Source organism: Antechinus flavipes, chromosome 2 (assembly GCF_016432865.1).
Source record: "Antechinus flavipes isolate AdamAnt ecotype Samford, QLD, Australia chromosome 2, AdamAnt_v2, whole genome shotgun sequence".
NCBI classification, from domain to species: Eukaryota; Metazoa; Chordata; class Mammalia; order Dasyuromorphia; family Dasyuridae; genus Antechinus; species Antechinus flavipes.
The window spans coordinates 59,115,014-59,142,352 of NC_067399.1; the positions used below are offsets into that span (position 1 = coordinate 59,115,014).

The 27,339-nt window shown below is 39.8% G+C and overlaps 1 protein-coding gene across 1 annotated transcript in view; it reads left to right on the forward strand.

Moving 5' to 3' along the window:
- Nucleotides 1-1,274: 1,274 nt before the first annotated feature.
- Nucleotides 1,275-27,339, forward strand: part of SMPD3 (sphingomyelin phosphodiesterase 3) — a 259,785-nt gene continuing 233,720 nt past the window's right edge. The window contains exon 1 of the mRNA XM_051974942.1: nucleotides 1,275-1,468. The gene's annotated coding sequence lies outside the window, so the exon portion shown is untranslated. The remainder of the gene's footprint in view (nucleotides 1,469-27,339) is intronic.

Below are 27,339 nucleotides of genomic sequence, written 5' to 3' on the forward strand. Positions count from 1 at the left end.
GTTGCAGGCAAAATTTAAAGCCAGATGAGTGAAGCAAATCGATTTTGGTAACAAATCCAGGTACTGACAAAACCAGAGGTGGAAATAAAGAAATGGCATAATTTGGCTTCCAGACCCACCAGGGAAAAAAATATCAATAATCAGAGACAGGTCCAGGGATCCATAGGATGGAAGGATTTAAAGCTGAAAAGAACTTTAGGGATTATCTAAACAGATTCATTCATTTTACAAGTGAGGAAACTGAGGCTGAAAAAGGTGAATTGGCTTTTCCAAGCTACAGTTTTTAGCTAGCAAATTCAGCACTTTTAATGAGGGAACTGCGCTTTCAATTCCCATAGGAAGGGGTCCTTGTTTGATGAGATGGGGCGGAGGAGCTGATCCATATAGAAAGAACTGACTCAAAGAGAGGAGAACTGATTTGGGGAATAGAGTCCTGAATCAGGGGAGGAGATCTTAGTCAGAGAAGAGGTTCCGGAAAGGAGTCGCGCTTAGAGGGAGGCGGGGTAGAGCTACAGAGATAGAAGTAGGGAGCTGTCCAAGTAAATTGGGATCCAAAGGAAAAGGCTGGTCCCAGAGAAGAGGGACCAGAGCAAGAACCAGGAGATTCGGACTGGGGTTAGGGTCAGGGAGATGGAAGGAATCCTAGCACCAAAAGGAAAACGTGGGACTTTTTATTACTCAGGGCAAAACAGACACACACACACACACACACACACACACACACACACACACACACCCTCCGACTGTGCCTCAGTTTCCCCACCTGGTTTTGCAAACCTGTAGTTTACTGAGAAAAGAAGTGTTAGAACTACCCACCTTCTCCTCTTCCTACCCTCCCCCCCAGCCCCTTGGCCCTGCCACCCCAGAACTGTACTGGCCCCGCGGGCATGCCCATCCTGCCTACTCTTCACTCTCCAAGTGCAGGCCTTCTGCTTAGGCAGAGACGCCCAAAACCTCCTTGCTCCCATCCCCGTAGTGCATCCTGGGAAATGCAGTACGCCTCTGGGGGGATGATGCTGCCCAGTAAGCCCACTGTATCTCCATGAGAACTGCATGTCCCAGAAGTCCCGGGGGAAGCCCCAGGGCACGCTGGGGGCTGTGGTCCTAGCCCCCAGCAGCCGCCCCCAGGGATGGGACCCTGGCTGGGGCTAAGGAGGTGGGGCTGAGGCTGTCGAATCCACGGCGACGGGAGGCAGGGTGGGGGGAGGGGGCCGGTCCATGGCCGCGATTGGCTGAGGAGACGAGATGTGGGCGGAGCCTGGCGCGGCCGGGCGAGGCGCGGAGCTGTTCAGAGCACCTGAGGTGCTGAGTCCGAGGGAGGCTCCGGGCGCGGAGCCGAAGCTGAGGCCGCCGCCGTCACGGTCACCCGCGGAGGGATGGGAACCGAAGCGAGCCGGGATACTCCGCAGCCTACGAACTGATAGCCCACCGGCGTCAGGAGAGAGTCGCCTGCCCACTCGTCTGTCAGGTGAGTGTCCTGCCCGCGAGCCTAGCGAGCCGGGCGGGGACGAGCTTCTCCGGGAGCCGGGTCTGGGAGCCACCGCCCGGGACTGAGCTGCCGTCCGGGAACGGACGGCCCGAGACCTCGATCCCTCCCACTCCAAACCCAGAGCCGACCTCCCCTGGGCTGGAGGGTGGCCCGGACACACGCACCCCAACAGCTCCTTCCAGGGAAGGGACTGCGAGCTCCCTCCTTTCATACTCATCCAAGGGGGACCCCACCCAACCCCCACCTTGGAGCTACTCTGGCTGAGGACAGGACGGTCAGGAGACCTCCCAGCTTAGCGGGGGATCCCCCAACCTCCATCTCAGCCCACCTGGGAAGAGGAGCTGCAGAGTTCCCCTCTCTCCAGCCCCCTTTCTGTGCACAGGGATAAGGGGGCCCTAGACCCCACCTCAAGGCTTCTCTGTCTGGAGGTAAGGACGACCAGGAAGCTCAGAATATCCCCAACCCCCATCTCAGCCCACCTGGGAGGAAGAGCTGGGGAACTTTCCCCCGTCTCCTCCGTTCAGGGATGAGGGGTACCCCAGCCCCGACCTGGGGCTGCTCTCCCTGGGGGCTGGGGTAGTCAGGAGACCTCTGTGGTTGCGTTTTTGGAGGGGGAATAGGGGACCGCCAGGTCAGCCGTCCTAGGAGGGAAAACTGAGGGTCCCCCACCCTCCTTACCCAACTCCCAACTTAGAGCTGCTCTGTCTTTAGGGAGGAATGTGGGTAGGATATAAGGAACAAACCCCCGCCCCCCGCCCCCAGCTGTTTTGTGTGCCGCTATGATGGGGAGCTGTTCTTGCTGTGTGAATGGGGATGGAGGACTGCTGGAAAGGATCTCACATTTCATCCTCGAAGCTTCTGTTTTTGGATGTGGGACTGAAAGAACCCCTGCCCCCGTCTGAGTTGCTCTATGTGCAAGATTCGGGTCTGACAAAACCTCGTCCCTCTTTCTCAGTTGCTTTGTCTGTTCCCTGTAGATCGTGCGGTGGACTGAGGGAGACCCTACACATTAGAGATACTCTATAAGAGAGAGGAGGACCACCGCCATCGAGATGCTTTTGCTTTTTTCGTATAGGGGTGGGGAGGGCTGAAGGACACCCTACTCTCCCCATCCTAATCTCTCCCTGAGAGTGGGGCTGAAGGTGGAGAGGGGTTCCTCCATTCCCCACATCAGAGCTCTCTCTCCGCCTGGAATTGGGGGTGGGGACAAAGCTGAGAAAGACTGAAGGGACCCGCCCCCCGCCTGGAATCTGTTCTGTCCGAGGACCGAGATGCTGAGGGTGGGAGGGAGGAGACGTTGGGGAAACTCCGCTCTTGGTCTCGGAGGATCTTTTTCAACCCCCAAGTCCCCTACAGTTTTCAGGCAATTCGACTCCCGAATCCCTTACCAGATTCTCTTTGGAATGAAGGAGCCTGGCACATGTGGGCGGGGCAAAGGTGCAGGCTTCCCTGTGTGTCTTTTTCTCCGTCTTTCCGATCCCACCCCCTACTTCTCACCCCCCTCACCTCCTCGGGCTGTGGAACATGTGTCCTAGGCCCCTTAGCTACGGCTTTTCTCGTTGCCAAGTGCCTGAGATTGGAGCCTACTGGACGTCTGGAAGCGGAATTGTTTTTCTCACACCTTCGACAGTGGGCGGGTGCCTTCTGATTAGGGACCAAAGCTGATCTGTACCACTCCCCCCTCCCCAATGGTCCATCCATTCTGGTCTGGCTGAAGCCAAGTGGGGTCCGCAACCCAAGCCCCACCACCCACCAGAAGCAATTGAGAGAAGAGAGGAGCCAGGAACCGCCCACTTGGGGGAATGTATCTAAAGCCAAGTGGGGAGTTACTTCCGTGCCCAATTCCTTTTTAGTGTTTTCCCATTAGGCTTGTAGGTTTTAATGCTTCGGGCTTCATAGATCAGAGCCCAGGGGGAAAAAAACGCTAACAAAAACGATGCAGCCTGTAAAGGCCTTGCAGTGTTTATTTGAATTGGGGTTTCTCCTTTCTGAGAGCTGAAGTGGGTGGTAAATGATCAACAAACCATATGCTTCTAAACCCGTCCAGACATAATAGGTGTAATAGGTTGAGGTTTTCCTGATTGCTCTCCTGTGCCTGGAGAATCATGGTTGCTCTGGTGCATTTTAAGCACTGGGGGGAAAAAACCGCTGGTCCTGAGGAAACTCTGAAACAGTCTAACTGCCTGACTTGGGCTTGCAGAATGAAAATTAAGTTTAAGCTTAAAACGTGCCTTCAGCAAGACAAAAGCAGCCTCACATTCCCCCTCCTGGCTCCTGCAGAAGAAAAGAGGGGGAAACCAGAGAGATCTGTTGTGTTCAAATGCAAATACAATCCAATTAACCCACTGACATATGGCCTGAACTCTTTTGCTTTATCCAAAGGGATATCTTATTTGATCATTTCTAAATGTGGGTTTTGGAGATATATCTAAGTGAATTGGAAACAAAGGTATACATTTTTATTTCCTTGGAGGCTGGGGGAGAGGAAGGAGCTATACTAGCACTCACTATACTAACTCGGCTCTGCAGAAGGGAGCCATCCAGGATTGTTCGGCTAATGAATTGTTGCAAATCTCATTAAAGCAAAAGGGAAGGCAGATCAAACATTTTCATTATTAAAGGCAGCCGATAATTCTAGATTAGCAGCTGTTTTCGCTCCGGTCTTTTTTAATGTTTCTTCTTCTGTCAGCCATTTTTGATCCAAGTGATCTTTTTAAAAATGCCTCTTTTCTATATTTTTTTTGTTTGCATTTATGTCAGCACAGAAAGGAGGAAATGCTTTTGGTTGGATGCATGTCTTTAATTCATACATTGGAATTGCTTCTCTTTTTATTTCCTGTTTATGCAATTTAGCTTATTATATGGAATTGAGGAGATAGCTAAAGTGTATTTTCAAGCGAAAATGACACTTTTTTTGGAGCCAGTCTCGGGTTTTGTTGGGTTTTTTTTAAAGCACTTCAATCAGAAAATAGCCTTTCATTTAATCTCTCATTTAGTTTTCTCGTTTTCTCAATGGTGGCTGAATTTGTTAAGACCTGTGGTTTGATTCTATGAGCGGTATGCTTTGCAGAAAAGCTGAGCCCAGAAGTCCTTCTCCATGCTTTATTTCAATGCAACAGACATAAAAGATTAGTTTGACTTCCAACATCCTTAATTGGGGTTTTTTCCTGAGAAATGGCTTGATCCTGGGGAATCACTGTGAATGTACGTTACTCTTGAAATTCTGCAGAGCGTCCAGCTTCTTCCAGGTATAATAACCCCAGGACTTCCCTCCTGACTCCTTGCCTCAGTAATAAACTTTTCACAACAGTAATAAGGCAGCACTAGGGACAGTGATTAATCATAGATGATCGTTTAGCTTGGCCACTGAATTGTTTTCTCATGTGAATTCATTAGAGGGAGTAAATTGTGAATTCAATCATTGGGATTCTGTTAGAGGTGAAAGGATGGTGAAATTTTTGTCTTAATGAAGTTGGTAACTGCAAAGAATATATCAACGGTGTGATGTGTCTGCCACAAAGTTAGTGGTGGTCTCTGGAAGAAGGAAAAAGATTGTACCTTTCTTTGTAGCTTGAATTGGTCAGATTGGATCTAGAGGATTTTGTTCATTTCAGGATCCTCATTTTAGACAGCACATAAATGAACTGGAGCATAGCAAGAGGATGTTGAACAGAATCATGAGGAGAATTGAAATGTAGGAGAAAATAGTGAAGAAAATAGGGGAAGGTTCAGCCTGGAGAAAAGGAAACTCAGCAGGGACATGACCTGACCCTTGCTTTCAAATATTTGAGGAACTATCACAAGAAAGATAAATTCTATTTAATTCTCTTTTATTTCAGAGGGGAAACGAAAACCAACTGATGAAAAAGCATAATTTTAGTAGGAAAGTTTTCAATTCAGCGTAGTAAAGAATTTACTAAAAATTGTCCCTACACAGACTGGGATATCTAGAAAAGAGTAAATTCCTATTACTGGAATGTTTTTAATCAAATTTATTTTTTGTAATATTTTAAGTTTCAAATTGTCTCCTTCCCTCCCTCCCCACCCCACATTAGAGATAGCCACCATTTGACACAGTAGATAGATAGATATAAATAGATATAGATATAGCTATATATGTATACTCACACATAGGCATGTATATACACATGTGCACTGTATACATATGTGTATATTGTACATGTATGTAAAACCATACTATGCATTCTTCTATTAATCAATTCTGGAAATAGATAGCATCTTCCTTCATAAGTCCTTTGTAGTTTATTTGAGTGTTTATGTTACACAGAATAACTTAGTCATTCATAGTTGTTCTTGGAACAATATTGTTACTGTATACAGTACTCTCTTGATTCTGCTCATTTCATTTTTCATTATTTCATGAAAGTCTTTCTATGATTTTTCTAAAATTAGACAGTTCATCATTTCTTACACTGAAGATTTTCAAACAGAAACTAGACAATCACTAAAAGAGATGTTTTAAGGGAAATTCTACATTAAGGAGAGATTAAGCCAGATGATGTCTGAAGTGACAAGATTCCATAATTCTGCTTTACTTTAGTATTTTGTCGATGGAAATTAAAACCCCAAAGTAACACCACACCTGGTTATTAATTCTAATAATAAAACATATAACAAAATGCCAATATAACTGGACAATATATCCACCGACTATGATTTTAGTTTTAACTTATAAAAAGTATAGTTAATGGAATGCAGGTTGCTAGTTAACACAACACTAGACTCAGAATCAGGAAGACCTGAGTTCAAATCCTGCATCAGACTTTTAATCGCTATGTAACTCTGGGCAAGTTATTTGACATCTCTCTCTTTTTTTTTTTTTAATAACTTTTTACTGATAGAACCCATGCCAGGGTAATTTTTTTACAGCATTATCCCTTGCATTCACTTCTGTTCCGATTTTCCCCCTCCCTCCCTCCACCCCTTCCCCCAGATGGCAAGCAGTCCTTTACATGTTGAATGGGTTACAGTATATCCTAGATACAATATATGTGTGCAGAATTGAACAGTTTTCTTGTTGCACAGGGAGAATTGAATTCAGAAGGTATAAAGAACCCGGGAAGAAAAACAAAAATGCAAGCAGTTTATATTCATTTCCCAGTGTTCTTTCTCTGGGTGTAGCTGCTTCTGTCCATCTTTGATCAATTAAACCTCTCTTTATCGAAGAGATGCACTTCCATCAGAATATATCCTCAAACAATATTGTTGTTGCGGTATATAATGATCTCCTGGTTCTGCTCATTTCACTTAGCATCAGTTCATGTAAGTCTCGCCAGTCCTCTCTGTATTCATCCTGCTGGTCATTCCTTACAGAACAATAATATTCCATAACATTCATATACCACAATTTACTCAACCATTCTCCAATTGATGGACATCCTTTCGTTTTCCAGCTTCTAGCCACTACAAACAGGGCTGCCACAAACATTTTGGCACATACAGGTCCCTTTCCTTTCTTTAGTATCTCTTTGGGGTATAAGCCCAGTAGAAACACTGCTGGATCAAAGGGTATGCACAGTTTGATAACTTTTTGAGCATAGTTCCAAATTGCTCTCCAGAATGGCTGGATGTGTTCACAATTCCACCAACAATGTATCAGTGTCCCTGTTTTCCCACATCCCTTCCAACATTCCCCATTATCTTTCCCTGTCATTCTAGCCAATCTGACAGGTGTGTAGTGGTATCTCCGAGTTGTATTTGACATCTCAATTTCTCATCTATAAAAGGAGAGTAATAACAGTACCTACTTTCCAGGGATGTTGTGAGGTTCAAAGGAGACAACATCTGCAAAACACTTTTGCAAACTTTGAAGTGCTATATAAATTTTAGCTCTTATTGTGGTCTTGGTTATATTTTAGGTAACCATGTGATCTTGTTCAACTTCACTTGTGAGCCTCAGTTTCCTAGCCTGTCAAATAAGAAGATTGGACTAGATGATCTCTAAATTTCCTTCCTGCTCTTCATTTATGATCTATGAATAGAAAAGTTCACTATAAAATTTCTTGAAAGTGAGCAGACCACCTGTGTTACTTTTTGAAAAGTCCCTGTTACTTAACATTTGCAGTGACCTCTGCTGGATGGTAGTTAAACTCAAGCCACCCAAAGCCAGCCTTTACTAAAAAGAAAAAAAAGAGAAAAATGAGAGCCAAGTTAAATAAAAAGACAAGTATGTCATGACTGCCCAAATATTTATGTAGTTCAAAGATTATTAGTGTGCTTTGTTTCTTCTCTCTCTACTTCTGATTGCCTGTTGATTATTTCATCTCTCATTAGCCCCTCTGAATGGAAGTTGGAGGAAAGAAGTACAATTGAAGTCATTTGGTACTCATTTTGCAGAACTGGTTCAAAAACTGGCTGAAGTGAGTTTTAGCTAGATCTCCTCTATGAAAATCAATGGTCCCTGCTGACCCTGTACTATGTGACTGATCTGGGCTAAGTGACAAAACAGAGTATCCCATCAAAAAGAACCAGCTCTAAAGGTCTAGAGTGCTTCCTAAACATTCCTGGTGGCTATCTCTGTACTTTGGTGCCATGACAAGACATTTTTGATTTAGGTTCTAAATGGAGAAATGGTCTCAGAGAGATCCTGAGTGTCCCTCAAATAACCATGTGAGCCCGGTATTTTGGGGTTGTTTTCAGCTACAAAGCAAATAGTATAGAAAGAGGGTATGTTGAGTGAATGTTATCCTCTGTCTACTTCCAAATTCACAAACCTCCAGAACCTCTGCAAAGTAGGGACTACTAGAAAGCATTTATACCCAGAAAAAATATAACTACTTCTGTGTTTACATAGATTTTTACCGGAAACTAAATTTTGCCCAAGTATTGCATAAATTACTGAAATATTTTAAGATTATTTATTTTGCAACTGAAAAAAGTAAAGTGGTCTTGCCGAACATTGTCTTCAGGTACAAGAATTTAACTTTGTGGAGCAATAATGGGCTAACTGTTTTGGGAGGTTGGTGGGGGCAGGAAGGAGGTGGATAGATTGTAATTGTATTATAACAGTCCGAATTCCTCTCCATTTTTTCACTCTAATAATGAAAGGGAGAAAGGGAAACAGACAGACAGAGTTTGGAGAAAGAGGTGGGGAGGAAGGAAGAGAAGAAGAAGGAGAAGGAGAAGGAGAAGGAGAAGGAGAAGGAGAAGGAGAAGGAGAAGGAGAAGGAGAAGGAGAAGGAGAAGGGCAAGAGCAAGAGCAAGAGCAAGAAAGACTTACTTTCTAGTAATCTCTTTCCTTATAAATGATGGGGTTACATTTGAATCCATTTACACAAAAATCAACCATAAACTTTTACAAAGTTTAAAAGGAACATAGTCTTTCCTCATTACTATTCTCTTCTTTGATTTTTCTAAAATCATGTTCCCCAAACTGAAAGGCTAGGAAACTCTGACGAAGCAGACCCAGATTCTACTCTTAGCTTTGCCATAATGGTGGGATTTTGGATTAATCCTTGAACATTTGAGGAAGCCTCAATTGTGACTCAGTGAAACCTGCCCTGCTCAAGAATGCTCTGAGTACAAGCAAAAATTCATGCAGTTGTGAAGACTTGAAAGCTCTTTAAAAGAAGGGAGATATGCAAATATCAGGTATTAATCTTACTTTGACATCCATGTGATTTTCATCGAACTCTGTGACTCAGTATTGCAAGGTTTTTAAAAATAGGACTTTATCTCTCCTTTGCCTTATGGCTGCATATGGGGAATGTTTAGCATCAAAGAGTAAAAGCTAAATTGTCTCATAAAATGAACCACCTGCTTATACCAAGCAAAGATTGTTGTGTTCTCTACATTCTCTCTCTCTCTCTCTCTCTCTCTTTCTCTCTCTCTCTCTCTCTCTCTCTTTTTCTCTCCCTCCATCACTCACTCCCTTCTCTGTGTGTGTATGTCTTTCTCTGTCATCTGCATCTCTCCTCTTTCTTTCTCTACCTCTATCTCTGTCTCTGTTTCTGTCTCTCTCTCTTTTTCTCACTTGCATAAAAACTCCATCACTTAATTTTCCTTATATTCACGCCAGAATTATACTAGATCTTTCATAATCTTATTTGATCTTATTATTAAGCCACTTTCACCCAAGGACTTAAGCAGGCATTTGTCAAGAAAAAGATTAGCCAACTCATAAAATAGACTGTTGGTCAAAGGCAGAATTTTTTTTTATAGCTTTTTATTGATAGAACGCATGCCAGGGTAATTTTTTATTACAGCATTATCCCTTGCATTCACTTCTGTTCCGATTTTTCCCCTCCCTCCCTCCACCCCCTCCCCCAGATGGCAAGCAGTCCTTTACATGTTGAATAAATTACAGTATATCCTAGATACAATATATGTTTGCAGAACCGAACAGTTCTCTTGTTGCACAGGGAGAATTGAATTCAGAAGGTATAAATATCCCGGGAAGAAAAACAAAAATGCAAGCAGTTTATATTCATTTCCCAGTGTTCTTTCTTTGGGTGTAGCTGCTTCTGTCTGTCTTTGATCAATTGAAACTGAATTAGCTCTCTTTATCGAAGAGAACCACTTCCATCAGAATACATCCTCAAATAGTATCGTTGTTGAGGTATATAATAATCTCCTGGTTCTGCTCATTTCACTTAGCATCAGTTCGTGTAAGTCTCGCCAGTCCTCTCTGTATTCATCCTGCTGGTCACTCCTTACAGAACAATAATATTCCATAACGTTCATATACCACAATTTACTCAACCATTCTCCAATTGATGGGCATCCATTCATTTTCCAGTTTCTAGCCACTACAAACAGGGCTGCCACAAACATTTTGGCACATACAGGTCCCTTTCCCTTCTTTAGTATCTCTTTGGGGTATAAGCCCAGTAGAAATACTGCTGGATCAAAGGGTATGCACAGTTTGATAGCTTTTTGAGCATAGTTCCAAATTGCTCTGCAGAATGGCTGCATGTGTTCACAATTCTACCAACAATGTATCAGTGTTCCTGTTTTCCCACATCCCCTCCAACATTCCACATTATCTTTCCCTATCACTCTAGCCAATCTGACAGGTGTGTAGTGGTATCTCAGAGTTGCCTTAATTTGCATTTCTCTGATTAATAATGATTTGGAGCATATTTTCATATGTCTATAAATTCAATTTCTTTGAGAATTGTCTGTTCATATCCGGTCAAAGGCAGAATTGATCAACTTAATATTTACTCCTGATTGGGTTTGTTTTGGGGGAAGGTCACTTTCAAAATTTCTTAAGAAAGATTAGGATGTTTTGAAAGTTAGAACAAAAGGCCCCAGAATAAACATAATATACTACAGTCTCTTAGACTTTATATTCTGTACCTTAATGCAGACTTACTTAGCAAGTTTAAGAGTATCTTCAGATTTCCTGCGATGTTCCCTCTGCTTCCCTGTGGACCTATAGGGATGATTCAACCCAACAACCAGTGAGCAGTCTGGAGATGTACCAAGTCCAATTTATAGATCTGATTTCTTCCAGGCCTATGGCTGGCACTCCATTAATACAAATTTCACTCCAATCACTCTTTTTCACCATCAGGTTATTATACCGTAAACATTCCACAGATCAGTTGATGTGATCTATCAGTACAACAGTTCAGATGAAAGGGAATTTTCCCCACCCACCTTCAAATTCAAGCATTATGCAGCATTAAGCATAAATGCTGCTCACTATTAGTTATATACAAGTTACTTCAGTGGTTGGGAGTTTATATTCATGCCAGAAATTCACCTTGTCATTCAAGCCTCTAACCTTCTTGGAGACCAAGAGTTCTTGTTTCTGATCTTAACTTAAAATGTGGATTATCTTTTTTCATTACTTACTAATCCTTCCCTTTTCTAGCCAAGAGCTTACCAGTTTCAAGTCTCTTTTAATTTCTTGTTTGTTTTTGGCCTGAGATCCTTCAAAGGCAATAATTTATTGCTACCTAGCCCCCAATAGTATCCTCCAAAGGATAGGTCTTTCATTCTGAAATATGCTGAAATAAGGTGAGAGAATCCTCTTTTCAAAATGCTGATGATGGAGTACAAAATAAATTTAATTATCCTGAAGTGGAAGAGGGTAAGCCTCTGATAGCAGAGAAAAGAAACAAGAATTAAGCATGTAAATGAAAGAGTTCCCCAGCAATCTTTATCTGGTCAAATGCAGAATAATATTATACATTCAATTAGAGAGGATAAGAGGTATCATAGGATCAGAGAGTTTAAATTGGAAAGATTCATAGAGGTCATCTGTTCCAATTTTATAAATGAGTAAGTTAAAGTCCCAGAAGGTGAAGTAACAAATACCCAAGATCACAATCCAGCAAGTGTCTTCTTAATAGTGACAGGTTCTTGCAAAGTGGTTTAACCTGCATCTGCTCTTTAGGAAAGTTGTTTTATTTTCAATATTTTTAGTTCAATGGAAAGAAATACAATATAACTGATTTGTAAGGACTTTGTAGTCATGTGCTCATCACACCTGCAAACTATCCAGAGAGGGTTCTGGGTTTGGAACTGCAACAAAAACAGAAATATAAATATCCTCACTGCTGAACCAACTAGGAGTTTGTAAGATAAAAATCATAGATGTTTAGAGCTAGAAAGGATGGTAGAGATCAGCTAGTCAGTGATGTCAAACTCAAATAAAAATGGGACATAAGGATCCCTGCTGGCACACTGGGAGAATAACAAGAAATGAGTTACATGATTGATCTCTCTGAGCTTGTCCAGTTGCCTCTTTTTGGAGATTAAGTAGCAGATTCCCAGAGAGAGGAAGCCATGTACTCAAGGCTACTACCTGGCTAGTGAGTGGCAGGGTCTGGGCTACAGTCTAGACCACTAGATTCTCAGTACATTATATTGTCCACTGTGCTATTCTGCTATTCTCTGACCTTAAATTATTTAAAGGATTGGTTTCCATCAAATTGTTTTCTTTCGTTTGCATTTGACTCAAAATCAAAGGAAAGAGAAAGAAAATGAAAAGAGATTTTAAAGCTGAATGATCAAATGAAAAATATGGCATGCTCCCACTTAGCAGATGTTGTCTGTAGGCTGCAGCCTCAGTGGAGCTATGAACTGGCCATGTTGTTGAAAGACTGGATCTCTGGGCAAAGTGAAGTAGAAAACTGAGACTGGTACCAATCGGATTCCAGTTTTACAAGTTATATTACTTAACACTCATCAATATTTCAGGGAGATGTGATTTCATCAGTATGAGCACTCCTTTCTCTGCTGAAGAGTATGACCTATTTGCAGCTTAGTAAAGGGTCTTCATGAGTTGCTGTGGTCACAAAAGGCATTGCCTGATAGCCACTCCAGTTAGCTAAGCTGGACCTCTTAAAACAGATCCATCACTGGGCCTATAGTCAGAACCTTTCCTGTTTGGTAAGTAACCTGCTAGAATTTGCATTTCACTGGCATGGTCTTTGAGAATTCAGGGTCATGTCCAAGATATGATGAGGCTGAGAGTAGAGTTACTTAATTGGGACCATCATTAAAATCATTTTTAAATATCTATTTATGTGTGATGTTATGCAAGTCTCTATGCCAAGTGAGTAAGTAAATATGACCCCCAATCTCTAGCAGATGTAATGGAGAAATATTAAAATACAATTTGAATAAACATAACTAAATGAAAATGCAAAATAAGTACATGTATAAATACTAGCTCACATTTATTTAGTTATTTTTAAAGTACTTTCCTTACAACCATCCTGGGGGCAAGTAGTGCAAATATTTCTATTCCCACTTTATAGATGAGGAAGTCAGCAAAATTGATCCAGTGCCTTATTATGGCATGGAAGTATCCTTGCTTGGGGTTTTCTGTTTGCTCAAGAAATGGCTCTTCTCATCAGATGCACTGAGTAAAGAAGGTTGTATTTGTTTTTTTGCTTTGGGCCTAAGCAACTGCTAGGAACTGAAGATCCAAGTCAGGGGAGGTTGTATTCTGTATCTGTGGAGACAGTACCCACACCAGTGAAAACTTGATTCTATTATGTCTTAAGAATACACAAACGAACAAACTAAAGGACATAAACATGAAGTAACCTTTCCCAGAATCTCATAGGGTGGGTTAGTGGGAGTCAGGACTAACAGTGTTTTTTGTCTCCAAACTGGTGGATAAAGGCAATACTTATATCACTACAGATATAGAAAAACAGTTTTAAAAACCTAGGGACCAAGTTCCTATGTCTGATGATGTAAACAATATTCTATATCTGTAGTGATTCACTGTCTGTTAGAAGAATGTTCATTATAACTCATCTAAGTTCAATTACCTTTTTAGCTTTTATTTTTAGTATTGTTTTGATTTACTTTGTTATAGTTATTGCCTTTATCATTCTTATTCTTTCTTCACTCTTCATCAGTTTGTATAATTCTTCTTATGTTTCTCTAACACTTTCATTCCCATGCTTTCTTAGAGTGTTATAATATCCCATTACATTCAAATATCCCAATTTGCTCAATTATTCCCCAATTAATGGGAGGCATTGAGTTCTTAAGAAATATACCAATAGAACCCAAACTCTTTCAGGACCTACCAAGCTTTAAAGGCTGTGAATATAGGCTACAGAGGGAAATATCTCTATTATTCAAAGACTGAGTTATTTAAATGGCTCTTCTCATCAGATGCACTGAGTAAAGAAGGTTGTATTTGTTTGTTTGCTTTTGGCCTAAGCAGCTGCTAGGGACTGAAGATCCAAGTCAGGGGAGGTTGTGTTCTGTATCTGTGGAGACAGTACCCACACCAGTGAAAACTTGATTCTATTATGTCTTAAGAATACACAAACGAACAAACTAAAGGACATAAACATGAAGTAACCTTTCCCAGAATCTCATAGGGTGGGTTAGTGGGAGTCAGGACTAACAGTGTTTTTTGTCTCCAAACTGGTGGATAAAGGCAATACTTATATCACTACAGATATAGAAAAACAGTTTTAAAAACCTAGGGACCAAGTTCCTATGTCTGATGATGTAAACAATATTCTATATCTGTAGTGATTCACTGTCTGTTAGAAGAATGTTCATTATAACTCATCTAAGTTCAATTACCTTTTTAGCTTTTATTTTTAGTATTGTTTTGATTTACTTTGTTATAGTTATTGCCTTTATCATTCTTATTCTTTATTCACTCTTCATCAGTTTGTATAATTCTTCTTATGTTTCTCTAACACTTTCATTCCCATGCTTTCTTAGAGTTATAATATCCCATTACATTCAAATATCCCAATTTGCTCAATTATTCCCCAATTAATGGGAGGCATTGAGTTCTTAAGAAATATACCAATAGAACCCAAACTCTTTCAGGACCTACCAAGCTTTAAAGGCTGTGAATATAGGCTACAGAGGGAAATATCTCTATTATTCAAAGACTGAGTTATTTAAATGGCTCTTCTCATCAGATGCACTGAGTAAAGAAGGTTGTATTTGTTTGTTTGCTTTTGGCCTAAGCAGCTGCTAGGGACTGAAGATCCAAGTCAGGGGAGGTTGTGTTCTGTATCTGTGGAGACAGTACCCACACCAGTGAAAACTTGATTCTATTATGTCTTAAGAATGCACAAACGAACAAACAAAAGGACATAAATATGAAGTAACCTTTCCCAGAATCTCATAGGGTGGGTTGGTGGGAGTCAGGACTGTTAACACAGGTGTTTTTTGTCTCCAAACTGGTGGACTTTTATCAGACCACACTACATTACGTACTGATACATTGCCCTGTTCAATTACTTAAGGGATTTTTTTCCGGAGGAGGTAGAATTTCAAGAGTTATGTAATATATTGTCATTAACCTGTTACATTTTTATGGTTTCTCTGTTTGAATTTATCACCCAGTCTTCCTCCCTTTGCTTCTAATGACATAGATTCTAAGTGGTTCTAGAGAATAACTTTGCTTCATTTGACTTTTTTTTTTTACATGAAGCTCTGTTTTCTCTGGGAGTGTCTACTTGAATAACAACTTAGACTTAAAAGGAGCTCTTAGTGAAAATTTCCAAAGACTTTTGATGCACTATAAAATTTTCCCCATTTCATTTAAAACCAGGTAGAGCTTTTTCCATGAGATGATTTAGGGAGAAAGAAAATATACATTGTTCTCAATTGTGTTTATCCTGAAATAATGACCCTTCTTCTAACAGTCCCGAAGAGACCCTTCCAAACTCCTTCACATTAGACATAACACTAAATTAAGGGGGACATTAACACGCAAATAGAGGCACCCAGTATTTTAAGCAGTGCCTATTGAGTCAGATTAGTAGTAAATCAATCATATTCTGTTATGTCTTTTCCTTTAAGACCTGTATTTTCAGACCACAGAAAAATCTCTTAAGCCCTAAACACTTATTTTTATACTTCAAAAAATTTTATTTCAATAATGTGGGCTATTCCTTTCACTAATGCAGATTGTAGCCCTTCCTTTCCTTCATAAACTCCTGTCTATGAAGTTTCTGTAGCCAAAAAATCCATCATATGGTGATCAACCTTCTGATGCTGAGCCTCTCCATACAAGCCTTGAAAATAGATACCTAGGCCATCAATAGGATTCTTCTGGCTTGTTAAGTCCTACTATAGCTCACATTCTTCTTGAGAATATTTTAGAACCCAACATTCCTTCCATATCATGACAGAGAATTGGAAAGTGGAAGCATAAGTATGAAACCTAATTATGTATTTAGAAATCCATTGATTTCATTATAAAGAATTTCCAAAGAGGGAACAATGCAGCTTTTGTAGCTTTTAATCATTTCTGTTTAGATCTGACACCGCTGGTTTACAGAGGTAAGGTGACTTAGCCAGGATCACACAGTTCTGCTGAACTTCAACCCTAAGTCATCCTGACTCTGAGATCAGCTCTCTTATCTACTTGGCCATATTATCTCTGATTTATTTAATGCATCAAAATCAGCCCAATTAACCAAACATTAATTAGTCACCAACTGCATGTGGGACGCTGTCCTCAATGCACAAAGACAAAAATGAAATCAGCTTGGCCTTCAAGGAACTAATATTCAACTGAGGACATATAATATGGAGGAACATAAATAATCAATTCAATGAATTTATTGATGATATATCAAGATACTAATGAATTGAATCAATTTATTAAGCAATTTTGATATGTAATACCACTATGGTAGGCACTAGAAAAAAGAACAGAAGTCCCTGCCCTCTACTGTAAAATTACACTACTACTGTGAGAATATAACAAATATAGAACAGCTAAATACAAAGCCATTTGTATAGGGAGAGAGTACCAATAACTGGGAGTCTGGGAATGGAGATCAAGGAAACTCGAAGGAAACTAGAGATTCTAAGAGACAGATGAAGAAAGAGCATTCAAGACATGAAGCACAGCCTATGTGAGGGTATAGAGAGAAGAAATAGTCAAAACTATTCTAGTAAATATTTAACAATCAGCTCTCCCCCCAAAAAAAGATATCCTTTTAAGTTTAATCTATATTATTAACATTTTCCCACAGCTTTTTGAAGTCTAGACAATCAACAAAATAATAAATCAAACTCTGATTGGTAGGATTGACCAGTTTCCAAGATGCCAATTCTCATGCTGAAGATTTAACAATCAGCTTTCCTGAGCCAGGATGAGCTGGCACTAACATGCTCCTAGGGAGCTGAGTTTAAGAGAGAAGCTAGTAGGTCAATTTAACTAGATCATAGAGTGGATGAAGAAGAGTCATATGAAAAAAAGTCTTACATATGAAAAAGTAAGAGATCTGGGGCCCAGACTACAAAAAGATTTTAAATGACAAAAACAAAGCTAGATTCCATAGAGGCCTAAAGGGAACCACTGAAAAAGCCTTTTGATCAGGGGAATGACTTAATCAGACTTATGCCTTAAAATCTGATAACTGTGATTAGAAGAGGGAGAAATAGAAATGGAGAACCAATTAGAAGCCTTACTTAATTTACAAGCAAGGTAAGAGGTAGTGAGAGCCAGAACCAGAATAATGATCCCATCTCTAGAGACATAGAGATAGATATGAAAGATGTCCTGGTCTTAGAATCAGAATTTGCTTTTTTAAGTGACTGATGCATATAGAGACTGAGTTAACAGGAAAAGTGAAGGATAACTTAGGTTGAATGCTCAAGTGAGTGGAAGGATAATGATGTTCTTGACATAAACACGGAAGGCTGCAGGAGAAGGTTTAATGGGGATAAGGTAATAAGTTAAATTTGGGAAATATTGAGTTTTCAATCCTGAGGGAACATTTAGAAGGAGATGTCTTACTGAGGCAGTTGGCAACTGAGAAGATTAAGGTTGATCTTGTATCATTTTCTTATTGATCCTATTTACAAGTAATTGATTTTCTCTTGTAACTGCTTAAATCATGGTTCTTTGTTTCTGAACTTAGTTCCACTTATGTTTTATATAATGGGTCATAATGACTTATAATAGTTAAGTTTAAAAATCAAGATGTCCTGCTAATCAATGATCTATTCTTGCCTCAATGAATTTTGCTAATTTGAGGGAGTGTGTGTGTGAAAGAAAGGAGTTGGGCCTGATGTCTTTATTCCACCACTTTATTCTTTAAGGATATCTGACTTGCTGTCCAAAAGTTTGGGATGCTGCCTTGCATTTGGACTCAAACAGTGAGGACTTCTTTGTCTCATGAGAGAAGAACAGGAGTCATTGCTAACTCCACCATAGCCAAACTTCCAATTAATTATGTTCCCTGTGCCTCAGCTTTGTAACCAATTATGTTACCCTTATTCCTGTGATATCATCTATCCTGATCTGTTCTTTGTGTTATATTCCCCAAAACCTGTAAAACATTTTGGCATTAATGGAGTCAAGTCATTGACCCATTTATTGGCAGGCGACATAGTTCTGCTATAAATGTTATTTTGCCCAGAGATCTGCCTCAGTTTACCTTTTTGTTAAAATCTCAAATTTGATACAAAATTGGAATTCAGGAGAGGGATTAGTGGAAGATTGGGAGTAGAATATGTGTCTGGCAGTCATCTGTAGAGATGATTATTGAATCCATGGATCAAACAAGGTCACCAAAAGAAAAAGTGTAGAGGGGTTTTCTCCAAGACTTCAAAGGGTAGGAGACTGATGATTATCTAACAAGGGACACTGAGAAATAGTCATGGAGCTAGGAGGACATCAAGGAGTGAGCTACGTCATGAAAACTAAAGAGAGTATCTAAAAGTAAGGGGTGGTTGATAATGCCAAAAATCTGTAGAAGTCAAGTAGGATGAAGATTTAGAAAATGTTTTCAGAGAAATTCCAATTGATTGACAGAGTCACAAGACTCTACTCGTTAAAAAGATAGGAGATGAGGAAGCCATAGTCTGATGGACTCAGTAATTAGGTCAGGAAATGTCAAACTTCACCCCTATCACTTGGACATATCAGCCTGGAAACTAATAAGAGGGAATTCCAGCCATGGACATAAACGTGTTTGGGGATGACAAGTTGAGTCAAACAAATGGTTAGCTCCTTGGCAATCCATACAGTTAGCTCCTGATGGAGTATGATTTTTCTGAACTGAACTTTTATTTGGATAATCAACCTATTTCCCCACTTTACTGAATCCTAGAATTAAATATTGCCCCCCCCCCAAAACTTTGGTGTCAATCTGATCTGACTTTTTGCTATAAACTTGTTTTCCTTCCAATTTGGACTCTATTCCTTTACCTTAGATGATGATTGCTCTTTCCTCACCCCACCTCACCCCAGGAGAGTTTATTTTGCCTTGAGCAAATTACTATATTTAAGTCTATCTATTACAGTTTTATATTGTTTTAGCACTTTCACATTCCAATTACTTTGTAGTCTTAGTGTTTTTCATTTCTGGGCTCAGGTTTTGCTCCCACTAGCAGAACTGTTATTTAAAAAAAAAAATCACAATAGAGAGCCAAGTTAAAATGGATGGAGATCCTTTGTTTACTTCAGATGTGCTGAAGAAAGAAACATTGGGACAAGACTTGTATTATAATGATGATGCATTTCCAGGAAACCATTCTCCTAAAGATTTGTCTGTTCAGTCAACAAGAAATAGAGGATTGTGCCCAACCCAATAACTTCAGGCTTTGCCGAATATTCTATCTGGATCCTTCAACACTAAATAACTGAATAAAAACCCCTAGATTGGGATCAAATAATTCTCTGTTTCATTGTGGCTGTACAAACATGATCAGTTTCTTGACATTATAGGCAAAGAGAATAAATACTGCACAGATGTTATTTCCTTCTAATGAGAATTGGAATCTTATTTGCTCTTGAAGTTTTCCCTAAAATATTAACATATAGATACATGCCGGAGAGGAAGACCTTGATCTGTTGAAATATTGGGAAAATCAGTTTAAGAATTTGGTTCCGGGGGTTATTGTTATATATCAAAACCAATTAAATAGCGTGATAGAATGAGTACCAGACTTGGAAAGAGTCAGTTCCAGCTTTGTAATATACTACCATTGTTCCTCTTCCTTATCATCATCATTGTTATCATCATCGTCATCATCACCATCCTCATCCTCATCATGGCTGGTAGCATAGAATAAGAGTCAGGAAGACCTGAATTTGAAAATTGCCTCAGATATTCATTCACTTTGTGACCTTTAACTTTATTGAGTCTCAACTTTCTCATCTATACAATGGGGATAATTCTAGCACTTACTTCACAGGATTGTTTTGAGTATATACTTTCATGATGCTTTCTACATCTATCTCCCTTCCACATCTCTCTTACTGCCATTCCTTCTAAATCAGACTCTCATTACACCTTTCCCTGATTATTGCGATAACTCCCAAATTGGTCTCTCCATTTCTGGTTTCTTCCTACACTGATTCATTTTATACAATCTGCCAGATTAAGCTTCCTAAAAACAAAGCTGTTATCCATGGTTCCCTTGCTCAAAAACTTTCTACTTAATGGTACTAATAACTTATTGTCATTTCAGTCATGTCTGACTCTCCATGGCCCCATTTTGGAGTTTTCTTGACAAAATTACTGAAGTGGTTTGCCATTTCCTTTTCCAGGAACTGAGGCAAATAAGATTAAATGAGTTGCCCAAGGTCACACAGATAGTAAATGTCTGGGGCCACATTTGAACTCATGAGTCTTCCTGATTCCAGGGCTCATGTTCTTTTCACTGCACCACTTAGCTGCCCAAACAAACAATACCAAATTCAAGACTCTATAAACCTTGGTACTAGAAGGATGATGAGGGCATCAATAATAATAAACAAGTTGGAAAGAGAAGCAAGTTTGGAACAGAAGAGAGAGGGAAAAAAATAATAAAATGTTCAAATATATATATATATATATATATATATTTAGTCTGATATTTGGACAGGATATTGAAATAGAAGTATCTATAAGGTAGTTGTAAATACAAGGCTAGGCTTTAGGAGAGAAAGCGAAGCTAGATACTTAGGATGTTGTAAAAGGTTGAAAAGTGAGTGAGTGAAGATGAAAAAGAGTCAGTAAGCATAAACTACTCTTTTGAAATTGAGCAGAGAAGGGGAGGAGAGATGGAAGATGGAATATGGGGACAGCACAGCTATGGGAATAAATTGGTGGGTGAGTGTGGTTGTGGGTGGATGGGTATATGTGTTTGCATGCATGCTCAAAAGATATGAGAAACCCGAGGAACAAGGAATAATACAATAGAGAAGGAGAAATCGAAAATGAGAAAGAAAAAGGAAAGCAAGTTCCCTATGGAAAAGGGAAAATATTGTAATACCAGAGAAACTGAGGTAGACAGAGATGGGTTTTAAAACTTTAATGTGGAGAGTTTAGCTGACTGAATGGGACTCTTGACCAAAGCATTCAGTGCAGATAAACTGAGGCAGGGAACTTATCTAGAGTTTAGCCAACTTGAGTTGGATAGAGGAATCAAAGGCAGATAAGGGGGACAAAGTCACTAAAAGGATGGACAAACCATAATTCCAGGAAAGAATCACAACTTAATCCTTTTAGGATAGAAGTCAAAATAAAAAGGTCAAGGGCAGGAAACAGGGAGGTGAGGGGCAATACTCAAAAAGAGAGGGAATTATCTTATCAAGGATTGAGATAAAGTATCTGGAGTTGATGACACAATGGTATGTAAAAATCAATTTCCAGTTCTAATGTCAAGGAAGAAGGGGGTGGCTGTGATCCCAACATATCTAGTACCTAACAATACTTGATCAAGAATATACATGGAGACATTGACCTAGAAAGAAGGAGAGTTACATAATCCTCTGAGGTGGAGAAAAGTAGAGGATTAGTCATGTTGTAGAGAGTTTTTGAGATATGGAGGAAAAACTTAAGGAGCTCATGATAAATTCCCCAAAGATCACAATTAATTAGAAAATAAGGATATCTGCTGAAAATAAGGGGAGGATAGAGGTGGATCTGGATACTTAAGAAGAAAGAATTCAAATTGAGTAATACTAACCAATACAAACCAATGGAAGGACTGTAATAAGGGGCCAATCAAAAGAAATAAAAGAACCATTGTAGAGTTAAGGATAAGCTGGTTAAATTTAGAAAACGTAATTGGTAATAGGTCTAGTCAATACACTTTCCTGACTTTCCCCAAGAGAAACAATTCATGAGGAGGAGAGAAGAAGGATAATGAATGGTGCCAAGTGATTCAGGGCTGAGCATTAGCAGGACAAAGGAGAGAAGGATAGAAAGTAATTATTTCATGAAATGATTAAAGATCAAGACTGTGATGAAAGGAAAGTAATACTAGAAAAATGCTTGTCAAGGAACTTGGACATCTGGATGAGGACAAAGAATAGGTTTAGGACAAAGAAATAAGTGGAAGTTCAGGAAATGATGATCAGTGAGGGAAACTTCAGAGTTTAGGATCTTGGAAGAACAATGTTTGATTGTGGTAAGTCTTTTGAGAATAGAAATAGAAGTCATGATTATCTGCCTATGAATAAGCCAAACTCCAGTCAAAGTGTTCCCCAAATAAGCCCCAAGTTTTCCAGATTTTTGCTCACTTTCTCTCTGGCCCTAGCATGTCTACCTGTAAAATTCCTTACCATTCTTGAAGTCTGAATTCAACACTACTTCCTTTGGGAAGTGTTTCCCATCCCATCTCAATGAACCATCTTTCTTCTCTAAGTCAACAGTATATTTTATTTCCTTCTTTTGTATGTTACTGCTACATCCTACTGCCTAGTGCAGATATGCTGGTACTTTTTTTTATCCTCTCTACTTGCCTGTAAGCCCCTTAAGGAAAGGGACTAGGTTTTATTCAACTACTCCATCACTCCATCCCAACCCCATAAATCCAGCATAATATTATGTCCTGCTCTGTTCTCAAAAGTTAATATTCAGTAAATACTAGTTGAATTTAATTTGGTCATTCAAATTACTTTCTTTACTATCTAATATTTATTTGGATATTAATTGATTTTTAAATTATGCATATGTATGTATAGTTATATTTTATCTCCTGGCCTGAAACCTTTTGTTTACAAAAGGTGAGGACAATATGGACACACTCAAAATTTCAGAGCTAGAGCTTCACCCTCACCAAAAAGGAAGAGACAAGGCTCTCAAAACTTTGTAATGTTTTTAGTGTTGATCTATGCTATTCAGAATAGTCTGTCCTTTTAAGAATTAGAGTTTGGTGTGTGAGTAGGTTTGAGAAAATAGGTGGCAGATAAGACTCTGAAAGTCAATTAATCAATAATAAACAAATACTTATTAAGCATATAGTATGTACCTGTGACTATTATATATCTAGGGAGGATGGTCAGAACCTCACCAATGTCTTGTATGGGTCACAATTTGACCTTGTATTCCTTGGGAACCAGGATCCAGACTGCCTATAAAAGGAGATCTGAGCTGCTATGACAGATGCTGCAGATTTGGTCTAAAAACCAAGTCTTTCATCACAAAGTTCAATCCTCTGTAAATAGAGAAGGTCAGCTGGCATCTTTGCAACTGATCATGACATCATTGATGAATTTATAATATGCACCATGACTCTTGATCAAGTCCATTCCACTCACTTTATTCCTCTTCAATCTTGTTCACTTAGACAAAGGAATGCTGCCAATCATCAACCTACTTGGGTCACAATATTAAAAAGAAATCTTTTACTTCCAAGAAAGGGGTTTCCAACAGACAAGACCTGGCATCCATGATGCATCTATCTAGAAAAGGAAGGGCTCAATTAATAATAAACATTTATTAAGTATCCACGACGTGCAAAGTCTTGAGAATACAAGTACAAGAAAAGGACAGTCCCTGTCTACAGGGAACTTACAATCTAATGGGGGGGGGGGGGGGGAGGGCAGATAATACATAAAAGGAAGGAAGCTGAAAAGGAGGGAAGAAGGTACATAGGGGCATAATGGGAAAGTCCAAAAGAGTACAGCCAAGTGGGAAAGAAAAGATGTCTGGCCTGGGCACTCACCTTAAATGGAAGTTTGGGAGGAGTTCTCTTCTCAACCATCCAATCAGAGAAATCCTAGGACTGGTGAGGTATGAGTTCCAGGGCTGATAAGATTGCCAGTAGGATGATGGAGAAATCCAAAAGCATGCAGCTAAGTAGGGAAAAGGGATACTCTATTTCCTTTGGAAAAGTTTTGGTGCTAATTATGGCTGAGAATTTGGGAAATTTATCCCAGTCCAACAGTTTTCACTCTGCCTAGGGAAATACAAGTTTTGCAGTGGTAGCCCACGTCATCATAAATCCATGCGCAGGGGCCACACAAATTTAATTATTATAATTAATGACATTCTGTTTCACTCACAATTACCAATTGATCTAAAACCGCTAGTGGGATATTTGGTGACAATCAGTTACAGTTGTATTGACTGGCAGGTAATTGGGCAGACTAGCTAATTAGACCTTTTTTTTTTTTTTTTACTAAAAATATGAGGTAGGCCCTAACCGAGGTTTAGGCTTTGGACACGTAGGACTTAGAACTAGAAGGCCTTGGAGCTTATCTTGGCCTAAAGCTTTCATTTTCCCAAAGAGAAACTTTGATTCAAGAGATTGAGACTAAAGATACTCCACATGCTCAAGATCACATGGGGGGAAAACAGCCCAACCCACAAACTAACCAGGTCCTCAGACTCCAGATCCAGCCTCCATTTCCCCATTCCATATGGCCTCATCACCCTGAAGGCTAAGGATTCAGGTCATGCTGCTCTTTAGTAATATCTAATGTTTCCTGGACGCTTTAAAAAGCAGGGAAATCCTTCTTGAATGTTAGCATCTAACAAGAACAATAAAATACTCAAACAGTGAGATATGTATGTGTGTGCATATATGTATACCTATGTGTATACATATTTGTAGTGCATATATACACAGAGAAACGGAAGAGAGAGAGACAGAAAGAGACAGAGAGAGACAGAAAGACAAAGACAGAGAGAAACAGATAATGAACGATAGACAGAAAGAGAGAAAAAGAGAAACAAAGACACAAAGAAACAGAAATAGAGAAAAAAAGAGACAGAGATAGAGAGAGAGAGAAAAGACAGAGACAGAGACAAAAAGAAAGTTTCATTTACTTTAATTTGGGAAAGAAATAAGTAGGATTCTTGAGTAGATGGTTAGCATTTATATAACCCTTTAAGGTTTGCAAAATGCTTTGTAAATGTTATCTCATTTAATCTTCATAACAACCCTGGGAGGTAGGAATGCGATTATCATCCTCATTTTACAGATGGGAAAACTGAGGCAAGCAGAGGTTGAGTTATTTGCCCAGTGTCACAAGGCCAGTAAGTGTCTGAAGTGGGACTCGAACTTGAGTCTTCCTTCTGAGTTCTCTCTTTATCTATCTAGCTTCCTTATCAGGCTAGATGAGATATGAGGCTGCTTCCAGGCTCAGAGAATCTAGGGTTCTAAGTAGATGCAGAAGGAAAGGGTTCTACAACTATTGAGTATCACAGATTATAGAATTGGCTGAAATGGTTCTTAGGCAGTTCCTTAATACAATCCCCTCATTTTACAGAGGAAGATGCTGAGGCCCTGAGAGGTCAGATCCCTTGACCAAAGATCACATAGTAGGAAGTGGAAGAGCCTAGGTTCAAGCCCAGTTCCAGGGACTCTGCTTTCATTTCCCAGCTTCCAAAAAGGGAGCTGCTGGCACTCTCGGGACCCTGAGACCTGGCGACAGCATCTCTCCATCATCATCAATCACACATGAAACATGTTATGGCATGGGGAGGATAGCAAGTCATCGGGGAAAGTCCCAGAAGAGATGACATGAGTCGGACTTTGTGGCTGGGTCCTACAACAGGCAAAGGGGGATATCTTGGAGATAGGAAACAATGGTCTTATCGATGATCTTTATATCCGTCAGTTGCTAATCTTGTAGTGTGCCATAATGGAGAAAGCACTAGACTTAGCATCAAGAGGACTTGGGTTCCAATTCTGCTTTGGACTCTAGTTATGTGGCAAGTCACTTAAATTTTATGGACCCTCAGTTTTCTCATCTGCAAAATGGGGTAGAGAGGAGAATGATAGTGTCTTCCTCTCAGAGTGGTTCTAGAACTCAAATGAGATGATGATACAAAAGCATTTGGTCACTTTAAGGCACTATTAAGAACAGTGGCTATTATGGTCTGTGAAGGCATGCTTGTTTTTTTACATCATATTGGGGATCGAGGGAGGGGGTTGCCATATTTCCAGATGAGCCATAAGCGTTTCAGCATCTTCTTCACTGCTCAAAATCACCGTGGCCTCTTTCCCTTTTTCAGACCTAGCTATGGCATTTCCAAAACACATTTTCATATTTTGTAAACTCTTCATTTCCTTAATGAATGCTAGTCACTCTCTGTGCTGTGATAAGCAGCAGCGGAAAGATTTCTGCAGTCACAGGGTTAATCTTGTTTTCTGCAGTTAAGAAAAGAAGCTTTCTTCGTGCACGATTGTTGGTAGTGACCTACAAAAAGCTCAATGACACCAAATAGCTATCAGCCTTTTCTCTGTAGGGGACTGGAGATAATGCATCATGAATCATGGCCATTACAGATCATGGGAAAGGGAACATCTCCTTTGACAGAGAGACAGCCTAGCAGACTGTAACAAATACTCAGGCTGAGGACTTGCATTTGAGTCATGACTTCAGCACTTTCTATGTGACCATAGGCAACGCACTTTACATTTCTGGGCCTCAGTTTCCCCATCTATAAAATGAATCTCACTGGAACAAAAAGGTTTGATTAATTCTTGACAGACTATAGAAATATGAATTATTATTAACTCATCAGTTTTCCAAGAATCAATATTTTGCTCATAAAATGTGTCTCTGGTAGTAAAGTGTATCATAATAGCACCTAAGGAGTGCAATGGGTAAGAACTAGACCTGGAAACAGAGAAGAATGAGTTCAAATCCTGCCTTAGATGCTTCTTAATTGTGGGACTTCAGGCAAGTCACTTAATCTCAGTTTTCTCATGTGTAAAAGAGAGGATAATAATCCCTCTCTCCCAGCACTGTTATGAGACTTGAGTGAGATATTTGTAAATCTTGAAGCTTTATTTAAATTCTACTGTTGCAATAATGGCTCAAAGTTTCTATAATCTACTCTAACGCAAAAAAATTTCTCAGATGTCTACTAAATGCTGGGCACCAAGCATATGAGACAAAACCTCAATCACTGCCCTCAAGGAATTTATAAACTTACAAAGAACCTAAGAATTATAGCATTTTAGTAAATGCTATATGAAGGGTACAAGCATGTACTGATGATTAGTGGAGTCTTGAAAGGCTTTTGTAAGAAGGAAATACATGAACATAAACGAGAAGGAAGCTCATTCTTCTAAAAGATGAAGAAAATGGATTGCTCTGTAGGTAAAGGCATGTGGATGGGAGATGGAAGACCAAGTTCAGTAAACCCAAATAGACCAGCTTGTATAGAAGGTAGAGAATTTTAAGAGGAATA